Raw genomic sequence first — 12,378 nt, forward strand, 5'->3', positions numbered from 1 at the left:
ACCTGGAGGCCAGATCTGCTCACCCACCTGCTGCCTGCTCTGCATCTCTAAAAATGAGAAGCACCTTTCAGGTGCTTCTCCTTGGTGTCATTTCCCAATGACCCTTTAGGCCATCAAGGCCACCTCAGAGAAAGAGTTTTCCCACACCACCAGACTCTATCTTCTAAACCTCTTTTCCTAGAAAAAGAATTGCTCCAGCTATTAACATTGTGGCAGCCATCAAATGTATTGCAGAGGCAATCACACCAGCCCCTGAAGTCACACAGCCTCTTTTCAAGAGCTGTGTCTGTTTTTCTGGTACAAACAGCAAGGCTCAAGGGAGGAGGAGTCCCCATATGATCAGTGACTGTGCTTCAGCCTGTACTACCAGTGCTTTGTCTGCATGGTGCAGAATGCAAAAATCGGGCTAGCAGAGACAATTTGAGATGGAAAGTACTCCAGCATCACTGAGGCCTTAGTGGCAGTTCAGAGTCTCACCAGGAAAAACACTGCGTAGACATTTCATTCCTTAATGTAATAAAACCAGACTGATTTAGCTTAGCATGCTACAGGTATTTACTAGCAAACACTCCTATCAGCACTGGCTGTTGGTTTTAGAAGAGGATATTTGCCCTTGCAGCTTAACTGATCTCTCATATCACAAGCCAGCTCCTCCCACATGGGGCAAAGCATCACCATATGATCCTGATCTGAGGGAAACAGGGAAGCTTTACACCTGGGGAGGGTGTTTGGAATTGAGTCCTGTGCAGGCAGACCTGGCTCCTGGTTGCATATGGGTTTAGGAATTATTGCCATGGCATACCACGGGTGCTAATTACACAGCAGAGTTTGTTTGCATCCTTTGCAGCTACATGACTGGCTTGCTGGGTGAGACTTACAGGTCCTCACGAGGAAGTAGGTGGTTTATTCCCAGGGTTTCACATGCTTGTTTTCCATGCAAGTCCAGACTGGCTGCATAGAGATGAGCTGTGCTTAAGAGAGTTCTACTGAATTCCCACAGTAGAATCTGACCTGCAGCTCTCATATTTTCTGGAAGGCAAATCCCCCCAGCACAGGGTCACACACACCCTTGAATGAAGCTCTGTCTGGACAGGATGGGTTTGGATGTAATTAAGCCACACAGGCACAGCTCACTGTACCCAGCTCAGCACAAGTTTTGGACTAGCACAGGCTGCCTTGCCAAGGACTTGAGTACCTCAAAGACAGGGTAGCTGCCAGCAGGATCTAGCATAAGATCCAGCAGCACCCAGGAAAGAGAGGTGAGGTGTGGACCTGAGCTTCCCCCACCAGCACCATGGGGTTACAAGAGGGTACCTGGGGCAGCAGCACCCTTCAGGGCTGGGACTGCTCCTGTGCTCCCAATCAGGCCTGGATGTAGGTTATGATCTTACACCAATGATACTGTCTGTATCTAGTCTCAGATAATGAAGCAAAGTCTGGGTCTGAGTCGAGACATGAAGGGCAAGACCAGTTCTGTGGTCTATGTTTGTAGGTTTAGTCTGGTTCCTGGGCCAGGCTAAGGACACAAAGTAGAATGTGCCGTTTAATCTGGCTGGATTAACATGTGAATTTAATTAGATCTCTTCTCAATAAAATCTAGAACATGCTGTTGAAAAATTGTATTTAATCTTCCTCCAAGTCTTTCTGCATACATTTGAGCAAGGAACTTTCAGCACAGGGCAATTGCAATGAAATGAGAAACCAAGTTTTAGCAAAACCCAGAGGGTGGGGCTGAGAGCAGCATCTTGTCATCTTTGGATTTGTGAATGTGATTCAGAGGCTGGCTCTCCAGGAAGACTGTACAATGGATTTAGGTGCTGTCCTGAATGATCACTCTGTGGCATCTGTCTCTGCATCCAGTCACCCACAAAAAGCACAGTATTGCATTGGCTGTGATCACATTTAGGTAGCTTGAAAAAAAAGGCTCCAGGGACTCATCACAAGGAAAACCATAAAATTGTCTGGAAATATTAATCAGGGGGATATCACCAGTTTTGTTCTTCTCAAGTAATGCTAACTTGCAAAAAATAGAGAAATAATGAGGAAAGGAAAAGGGGACAGCAAGCCTGGCTGTAGCAGAGGGCTGAAAACCAAAAGGCAAATTCATTTGAGATCCAGGGTTTAAGATCCAATCATTTGATCTCAGATTAAAAAGTGGATGAGGACAACAAAGAATAACTTAAAACATTTTGGAAAGTGTAAAGGAAAATCAAGTGGGATTAAATAACAAAACAGCTACATTAAGCCAGAATGCCTCCCTGATCACTGACAGCAAATCCAAGTAAGGGATACCTCAAGCTTCCTCAGAACCATCCAGTCATCCCCCAGCATTTCTATTTCACAGTCATCCTCTGAGTTAAATCAAAAGGAACTTGCCCTGTCCCCCACCAGTTTGTTGCTTGTACTGAGCTGCTCTCCCTCACCCTCAGGGGAGCACAGCCACCTGCCAAAACCCTTATTAAGAAGAAATTACCCAGCAGAAGTAGGCTAGCTAAGTAAGTGTGTGCTCGAGGACAGGAATCCCAGGACAATGATGCTCAGCCTCTGAGTGCAGTGTGGCTGCTTCCCAGCTTTGCTTTGTGAGCTTCCCCCACCAGCATGGTTCCTTTTCCAGGACTTGGCCTGTATCTCCTAGGGAAAATCATCCAGCTCCCTTGAGTGACTGCTTACTTGCACGGGTCACCAGTACCCATTACCACATGTTCCCTGATGTCCTCCAAGTGTCCAGTTCAGCTATTTGAAATCATTAACACAGTGCTGTTAAATGGGTATCAGTCCCAGGTGGGCAGCACAACCCAGCACTGTGGCACTGGCCCAACCCCTTACATGGCTCATGGCAGGCCACGGCTCTGCCCCAGCCTGGGCTCCACTGCAGGTTTGGGAAATGCAGAGAGCATGGGCTGGGGGGCACAGAGCTATGCTGGATGGGTGCTGGGTGTCCACCTTGCCCAGATTCAGTGGAGAACCAGTGTCCCTGTGGCAGGCACAGATCCCTTCTCACACACTCCAATCCACAGCATCACACAGACAAGCAAACACCAGCCTTCCATCACTGTGGCCAAAGCCATCTCCCCACTGTCAGCCTCCTACAAACAGGCTGTGTCCTTGTGAGTGCCTCTGTCACTGCAAAGCACCTTGCCATGAGGAACCCCAGCGCTGGGAAGGGTCTGAGCATGGGACTGCCCAGAAGTGTGTTACTGCTTTTCCTTCTCCTTCTTGTTTGGTGGACAGTGATCCTGTTTTTCCAGCAACCCCACTGCCAGCTGCAGTGGCCTGGCAGGCGCAGTGACCCCGAGTGATTATTTAACAGCGGATTGTATAACACAGCAGGGCAGACATTACATTTCTGTCTCTGACCTCAGCCCTGGGATATCTCCCACCCATAAAACTTCCAGTCTAATCTTTCAGACCTCAAGAAGAGCAGCCTTAGGCATGTGACACCATCCTTCAGAGAGGAGTGATCAGTGGGGACCAGGTAGCTTTGGGCAGGAATGGGCTGCCCAGCACACCTCAATCCCACAGAAGAGAAAAGAGGAAAGAGCCCAGTGCTCCACAAAGGCTCAGGTTTGTAGCCCACATCCTGCTGAAGTGCCCAAGATGACCCTGTAATGTCCCTCTGCTCCCTGCTATTCATCTAAGTGAAGCACTGCACTCTCTTCTCCATTCAGAGTGAGCTGTTTGAGCAAGGTGAAGATGGATGAGCTGGCCTTGAGCAAGGCAAGCCATCTCCATCAGCTTCCCTGGGTCCTAGCCACACTGCCTCTGCAATCTGGGAGCAGCTGAACACCTTGGACCTACTCCAGAAGGTGTGGAAACAGTGTCCAGGAGCCAGTGAAGAGGTGCCCGCTGCTCTGAATTGTCCAGAACTCAAGACATGCCAGCCTTGTGCTGGTGATGTCCCTAAACTCTGTTGCTCTTCCATGGGGCTGAGGAGACAGTTCAGAGCAGTGGCCTGAGCTGTCAGTGGTCAGGAGGATGCTGCAGTGTTGCAAGATGGGCACAGACAGGCCTTGCTTATCAGTGCTGGGCATGTGCCAGGTGGCTCAGACCCATCTCATTCAGAAATCCATCAAAACCAGCTTCTCCTGAAGCCTTATTGGAGCAGACTCAACATGGAGCTTGTTTCTTAGCTTGACTTCAGCATGTCCTGGCTCTAAGCATTCCCTTTCAGCAGGACTTGCTGGGTGTGAACAGCCCCTCCAGGATGAACATGGATCGGCTGGAAGCTGGAGAGGACTAGCAGGGCCACCAGGCTGGTTGAGGTCAGGGAACATTGCCTACAGGGAGAGGTAGAGACAGCTGGCTTGGTTAGTTGGGAAAGAGAGGAGGTGATTTAGCAGAAGTCTACAGTGACTTGCTAGCTAGAAGGGAGGATGAAGCTGAAGTTTTTCCAGGAGGTAAGTGAGCCTGACTGGTTCAGGGTGTTAGGAAAAGCTCCTTCCCCAGAAGGGTGGTGCAGCCCTGGGACATGGACCCAGAGTGGAGGGATTTCCATCCTTTCAAATTTTCCAGCCTGAGCTGCTCTGATCCAGCTTTTGGCAACAATCCTGCTGCAAAGGCTAGATGAATTTGAGACTGCCACAGGCCCTTCTTACCAGCACTTCCTTTGAGAGGTAATTCTACAGCAAACTAAGCCAAAATCAGCCTCCTGCTTAGAGACATCTGTGCCAACTTCCATCAGACACTGCTCCTGTACAACTTAGCAAAATGTACCTACTTGGGGGTGTAGAAGTCCAGAGAGGATTTCACAGCAGCCAGAGCTTAAGAGCACAGTTTACCAACAGCCACAGCAAAAATAAGTCCAAAGGGCAAGATCAGAAAATCCAATATTTAAAATTTGTGACTTGTTCCACAGCTGGGCCAGGGAGGCAGCTGCTGCAATGTGGGTCTAACCATTAACCAGGGGCTAGAGAGGTGTGATGCTCTCTGAAGAACAAGGTGCTGTGCCTGAGGTCTGTGTGCCAACACTGGGAGAGGGTGTGCAGCAAGGCACAGGGATGCTCCACACTGAGTCTGGAAACTTCTACCATGTCTGGCCCCTCTGCACCCCTTAGCAGAAACCAACTGCCAGAGCTCACCTGAAACCATGTCTGAACAACTCCTTGGCAGGGAAGGAAAGAATAACAAGGCACATTAATGCATTTTTAATAGGTTGCATAAACAGTTAAGTTCAAAGCTGCCTTACAAACAGGTGACACAAGATGCCAGTGCTTCTACTGAGAAGTGAGCCAGGCCTTTCATGCAGAAAACATTTTGGCTGTCTCAAGGGCAAATTTTCCTCCCCTTGGAGGAGACAAATCTCAGCTGGAAGCAGCAGCTTCTATTTGCTGGGAGTATTTTGATTTTTCAAAGCTAGTCTATTTCATTTACAGACAATGGGGACCTGGATGTGAGCAGGTCTGTGGATCTTTAAAGCCTCCTGTGCATGCCTGGTGCCTGCAGTGCTGCTGCTGGCAGGGACAGCCTGCCTGGCCCTCACCCCCCTGCAGTGATGCAAGAGGTGCCTTTGCACTTTGCCTTAGTAGGAAAGCAGAGCTGGCAGCAAACCTGCCCGGGAGGGACCTGGAGGCTGGGGGTGAAGGACCACAGCTCGTTCACCATAAGGCGGGGGGGGGTAACACCTCTGGGCAAAGGGTTTGCCCAAGGAGTGTGTCCGGGCCAAGTGCTCCCTTATCACACACTGTGTTTGCCAGGCTGCTCCTCCAGCTGCCTGTCAGCTGGAGTTTCTACCCTGCTCAAAGGGCTCACAGTGGCTTTTGCCATCTGATCACATGGATCCAGCAGCGCTTTCATGCCCTGCCACGCTGTGTGTTCCACATGTGTCCTGGCACAGAACAGGCTGAGATCCTGGGCCCCAGGTCTCTCCCAGGCCAGCAGGACAAGTACCATGGAGTTCACTGCCTGACACAGCTGTGGGAATGGGAATGCCAGCAGCTGCCCTTCATTTTCAGTCAACTCCTGTTCCCAGCAAGGCAGCAGGGACGGCACAGAAAGCAATCCGGAACCTGGAGACAGAGGGCTGCCAAAAAAGCCAGACCAAGGCTGGCTCTTCTCCCCACAAATCCATGGCTGAGTTTAAACACCAAAGAGACTCTGACCTCTGCCTCCAGGCTGACCATGTGCTTCAGCCTGAAAGAAAGGAGCATAAATAAAAGGAAAACCTGAAAGGAGCAAATCCAGAAGGAACATGGCTTGTTCCATGGTACGAACAAACCCAGCTGAAGCCAAGAGGGGAGGGCAAAGGAACAGCTTTCCAACAGGCACTACTTATGCAGCTGCTCTATGACTGTTGAAACATTCCTGTTCTGAAACTGCATCTAAAGCCAATTTTTCTTACATGTAATGAGGACAGAAAACAAAAAGAAGGTGGAAAATTCCCAAAATAACCTGCATGGTTAATGTGGTGTCAAAACAACTGTTTTGCTCTGGATAGAAGAGGACTGTCTCCAAGTTTGAAGCTGCCCCCACCCTTTCCAAGGAGTGAAGATAACAGTAGAGTCCAGAGAACAGCCAGAGCTTGACAGCACACAGTTGGCAGGATCAAGACTTTGCCCAGCTCCTGCTTTGGCCCATCTTCCTTCTGCAGCTCATCATTATGGAAATATGTGCCCACAGCCTCTGCCTCCCACCCCAGTCTCCCTTTTGAATCTCCCACTTGTTTTGCCAATGTGTCAGTGGCAGTAAAGTCCTTGAAAGTCCCACACACACCCCTGCTATGGTCAGCATCCTTCCAACCCAGCTCTCATCTCCTGCTTTGTACAGGTGAGAGGGATTGTCTGTACCTTGTGACCACCTGAAAACAGGCTCCTCCTTGAAAAAAGCCACCAGAGAGCTCATCAGGTAGGCAGGGCTTGCTGCTCCCTGCGTGGGGGAAGCTCCAGACAGAGCCACAGGGCATGGCTCAGGAGTGGCACCATCCCACAGCCAGGCAGGAGCCAGGGAGACAGGCACAGCCCCACCTCTGCCATTATTGTCCTGACGCCCCTGCTGTGAGAAGTGGGACAAGCAGAGCCCAGAGGAGAATCAGGAGCAAAGGGGATGGGACCCAGTCCCACCCTCTCCCAGGTAAATGTACAAGCTCCCTGCATCTCTTTTGTGAGCCCTTGGAGGCAGATGGCTCACCCCACGGGGGAACCCTCCAAGCTCCACCTATGCTGCTGTGGCAGTCACTTTTTCCTGCCTTTCTCTGCCTCATTGCATTTATTTTAATTACTACTCCTTAGGAGTAGCGTTGCTCACATCTTTGGCTGTTGGATCCTTTTCCATTTTGTCCCCAGTGGAAGCAATCACACTTGTCTTGCAAGATCTCTTCTTCCTAAGCCAGGCTGCCACTTATCCATTATTATTGAAGTATCAAAGGCATTTGCACATGTTCTGAAGCACACCAGCTCCCTCCAGGAGGAGGGATGAAATATCACCTCTTGCCTTATAAATTGCTTACACAAGTGGAATCAAACCCAGGTTTCTGGATTATCCAGTGGGACTCTTTTGCAATGCTGCTCTTAGGAAAATGCTTGCAGAGATGTCTTAGCTCACACCCCAGAGCTGGTAAGACTGTGGGACAGATTCAGACATTGAGTTTTCCAGCTTGGACGCCTCTTGGTCACCCAGAGGAGATTCCAAGGTCAAGGATGGGTTTCTGCAGAAGCAATCTTATACACTGCCCTCTCCAAAGCACAGCTGTGTTCAGCCACATATGTGCTTGCTGCCCATGGCTGTGCCCTACACAGCCTCTCTACTCACTCACAGATAGCTCAGCAAATTCTGGAGTGGTCATTCTGATGAATGAGAGGCCAAACTCGAGCGCCTGGGAGTCCTTCTGCACATCTTGGCAGATCTTTGATGGTGATCCAGTGCAGATGCTGCAGGACAGCATACCATGACCTCAAACAGCCCTCACAGTGCCTTGGGTTTCAGCTTTTATATTTTTCAGAATCTCTGCTGCTTAGTGTGTAACTCTGTAACATTGTATTAGGTGTTAGTAAATTCTCTTCAAAGGGTAATTAGACAAAATAATCCCTTCCCAGCTACAGAATCAAGGACGCAAAAAGCAGAAACAATGGGGAAGGAAAAGGGGGCAAGCCAGGGGGCTGAGACTTCATAGCCTGGAGCTGTGGTTGGACAATTGACCCCAATATGTAGATGAACCAAAACTTATAAATGTGTAAAAACTCGTGACTGAGTTCCATTTTGGATTTGATTTGGTTGTAGCTCCAGCCAGGCTCTTGCACTGCCCCAAGTGTGTCCTTTCAATAAATACCTATTTTATTCCTTTTGCTCTGTCTAGTCTCTGTTCCAGGTCAGCCTTTCCAGGCATCAGTTCTGGCACCCTGAGAAGGAACCTCAACCAGCCTTCGAGCACAAACCAAAAGCCATGTCAGGTCTACTTCAGAGAGTTTGTCTAAGATTTCACTGTCCCCAGTTCAGCAGAAGCCAATACACGCAGGCCCTGGTGCTGAACCCAGAGCCACGGGACCTGAATTTCTTGCTGCCACCTGCTGTCCCCTGTCAGCAGGACAGGCCCTGCCCTGCTCCCTGCCAGCTCTGCCCGAGCCCCAGCCTGGATCAGGGAGGAAACAGCAGGGCCCACTGACTCTGGTCCCCAGCCCCTGTTCCCTGTAGAGCACTAGACAGACCCAAAGCCTGGATATGAACAGAAACACAAAAGCAGGGGCCTCTGTGTCCTGATTCTCTTGCTTACAAGCTCCAAAATTACAGTTGTGCCTGATTTTCTCTCTGGATGAGACAGTCCCGGGGAACAGTGGCCCACCTTTGCTGTTAGCCAGGACAGGCCCACAGGAGAGCTTCCTCCCTGCCAACTCAGCCCAGCACAGGGAGGGAGGGAAGGCAACAGCTGCAGACATGGAAGAAATAACAACAACATCTATGCCTGCTACTTTGAGATAGTAAGTTTCCTGCTTCAATTGACAGAAAACAAAGGTTGAGCAGATGCCAGGAAGTATTACAGAAGATCAGGAGTCTGATCCAGAGACGCAAATCAGGTGAAATGCTGCAGAAACCTGACAACAGCAAAGCTGCAGGTGCTTGGTCCTGAAGGACTCTGCCTTTTCCTCCACGACAGCCTTCTGTATTTCAGATAAACAGGGCAACCCAGGATTTTATCACCTGGGCTGTGCCTGGCATAAAGGGAATTTGGGACCACACATCATCTAAGGCCATTTTTTCATTCTTTTTTAAAATACTGTATTCTTTATTTCTAGGCAGAACTATAGGCTTTGAAAGGAACCAGGAGAGAGAGGAGAGGCAGAAGTCTGTTGTGAAATGTCTGCAGAAAGCAGTTGATAAATGTCTTTGTGGTTATAGCTGCCTTACACTTCACTGTGCTCATCTCACTCTCACCAGATTCCTGGCAGAAACTGGCACCCCCTGGCCTTACAAAGCCCTGCAGGCAAAACCCAGGCACAGGTAGGTTATTCAGTGTCACCTTCACACAGTGCACAACCAGTCCAGTGACATTCCCCAGTGAAGTCTGGACTTGCTGAAGGACAAGAATAGGCACTTGGCTGTACCTGTGAGGACTAATGCAATCTCCAAGGTCAAGCAAGCTGCATGGGCATGCAGCAGGGACAAGCAGCTCCATTTCCTCCTAGGAAACCAGGGGGAATTGGCAAGAAAACAGAGAACTCAAAGATCCTGGGTCTCATGTATTCATCATGTGCAAGCCCCAGGTGTCACAGAGCTAGTACCAAGCCCAAAGGTATCTGAACTGCATAAATAAGATCCAATTTGACACAATCAATCTACTAGACACCTGTGTGTGAACTCAACCAGCCTGGCTCTGAAAACTTGTCTGCTTTACAGGGCAGCAGCACAGACATTGGTGTCTGTTCTGTGCTGCTGCCACAACCAAGAGCCAAAGGTGTGCTCATGTTCCCCCTGCTCCTTTGCTCAGCTCCCCATTCACAGAGCAGATAAAAACACTATCTCCCAGGTGAACAGAGCTCAGCTTCTCTGAGCCCTTCCCCCTGATCTCAGCAGGGTAACTTGGTCTGGGCTTGGAAAGGACACAAAGCAAAATGCAGTTGTTATCAGCTTGGCCTCTGTGTTGCACAGCCCCTGGTACAAGGCTGATTCAGGATTATTGGCAGAGTGCTTGGCTAAAGGTAAACAGACTCCTCAGCAAGCTGCAGGGCAAGTGTCTGAGCTCCCAGTGAAACTTGGAGCACTGGGCAATTTGTTTTTAGAGCTCTTTTGCCTTAAAAAGTTAGGGCAGACTCCCACCCTCCTTGGCTCAGTAGCCAACCTTACAGGCCTAAGCTCAAACCACACACACAACTCAAAGCAGGCACTCAAGTGAGTGACTCTCTGGAATTCTGATCTCCAGAGTCGTTAACAGGAGCCAGGCTAATGCAAGGTACAGCAGTCACACAGTCACTGGGGAAATGGGGAATATCAGCATCCCAGGAGGACTAAAAGATAGAAGCAGCTTAAGTTCTTGCAAAATGGCTTAAGAGCAGCTTCACATGGAAAGTGACTGCTGCTTAAGCAGTTTACAGACAAGTCCCTCTCAAACATTGGTCAGCTATGAGCAGCTTTAGTGCAGGAAGGGCTCCTGCCAAGGCTGCTGGGATGGCAGCACGCCATGGGAAGGAAACAAGTGTCCCCTTGGAGCTGGGAGCCTCACCCCACACACATTCCAGCCACGGGGCTGTGCCATCCCAGCTTGGAGCCGCTCTGGGCTCTCTGAAAGGACGCTTGGCCTTGGCCGGATGCTCTCTGGAAAGCTCCACAAAGCAGAGTTCCTGGAAAGCTGAGTCTGCCTTCAGCAAGGAAATAAAATGGAGGCTGTGCTGGCAGGCTCAGGCCAGGAGCTACTACTCTTTTCTTCCTGCCAGTTTCAAAGAGAAAGATTAGCTTCAGTTGTCCTTGCATCCTTGAATATATATCCCTGCCCTATTTCTTGGGAATTTTCAAATTGTGCAGAAGACAGAGAAGAATAAGCTTTGGGAGATATAAAGTTTGAAAACCTCCTTTTTGTTTGTTTTTGGGTTTTTTTTTCAATGCCAGGGTCATCAAGGGTGGGAGCACTGGAGGTAATGGCAGGGGCAGATTGAAGCAGCACTCAAACATGAGTGATGAGTTATTTGCCCTATGGTGAAAAAAGCAAGAAGAGCAGGATTGCACTCAGCTGTGAACATGGGGCCCAAATGCTAGAAGACCTGGTGAAGTGTTATCACCTTATTTCTCTTCATGAGAGAAACCTGTCCTTCAGACTACCTCAGGTAGGGTTTGTTTGTTTGTTTTTTACCATTATTTGAAAATTGTAGCTGAAAAAAGCAAGACCAGAGATCATGTTACTTTGAAATAAATCAATAGCTCAGTCCTAATCTGGAATCCTCTGGTTAGCTCTCATTGCTTCGTGTTAAAAGGACACAAAAAGGAGGAGTTAGGGCTATATAAAGGATCCTCATGAAAGTAAAGACAAGTTTTTGCCCATACAGCAATAAAAAGACAGAAAAACACCACAAATCTTGGGCAAGGGGAACATATTTAAGTGTAACTAAAATGCTCCAGTTTGAGCTCTATCCTCAGAACTCAAGAGTTTGTTTTGGATTTAAAGTGCACCCCAAGAAGATGAGAGAACTAAAAGTTCAGTAAATGGGATTCCCATCTTCAGCTACCAAAGTTTTAGGTTACTGTGGTTCAATCAGAAGCCAAACATCAACTTCAAAAAAAGATTACCAGGTCACTGTCTGACCAGGCGATTTCTTAGACACTTCTGAAGCCTTTTGACAGGATGCTTATCTAAAGCTCACTGATTTAATCTGATTTAGCAGTTACACTGCTGTGGTTAACAGAAGAGAAAATAGAAGCATAATCTACATTACATGCAAATCCCTGCATCCATGCCATTCAATTTTAAATGGCCTGGAGTTTGCACTTTGCTGATAGAGAAAGCATCACCTAAATATAAACTATCCAAAGTCTATTCTATTAACAGCCTAAGAGACAGAAAATCTAGGATTTTCCATAAGAAGCACTCTAATAACTTCTGGAGGTTTAATTGACTACTATCCACTTGAATTTTGAATGGAGCACAAACAATTTAATTTTTTTAGTTGCTTGAAAGAAAGATGAACCCACAAATGGAAAGAAAAGATGGCAAGAGAAAATAAAGAAGAGATAATGGCTTATATGAAATTGAGTAATTACATCCTGCATTGTGCTCCAACTGCCATCCCCCATCCTACAATCCCACTCCAGTATTTAATTCTGAATACTGCTTTACTGCCCCTGCCAGGATTAATTTGTTTTCCTGGATCCCAGATGCTTTGGAAAAGAGGGTTAATTATCTTGCCATAACTGCTGGCTTCCTGACACATTCCTGCAGGACTCACTCCCTTGCATGAAGACCCA

This window comes from Erithacus rubecula, assembly GCF_903797595.1.
Source record: "Erithacus rubecula genome assembly, chromosome: 2".
Lineage (NCBI taxonomy): Eukaryota > Metazoa > Chordata > Aves > Passeriformes > Muscicapidae > Erithacus > Erithacus rubecula.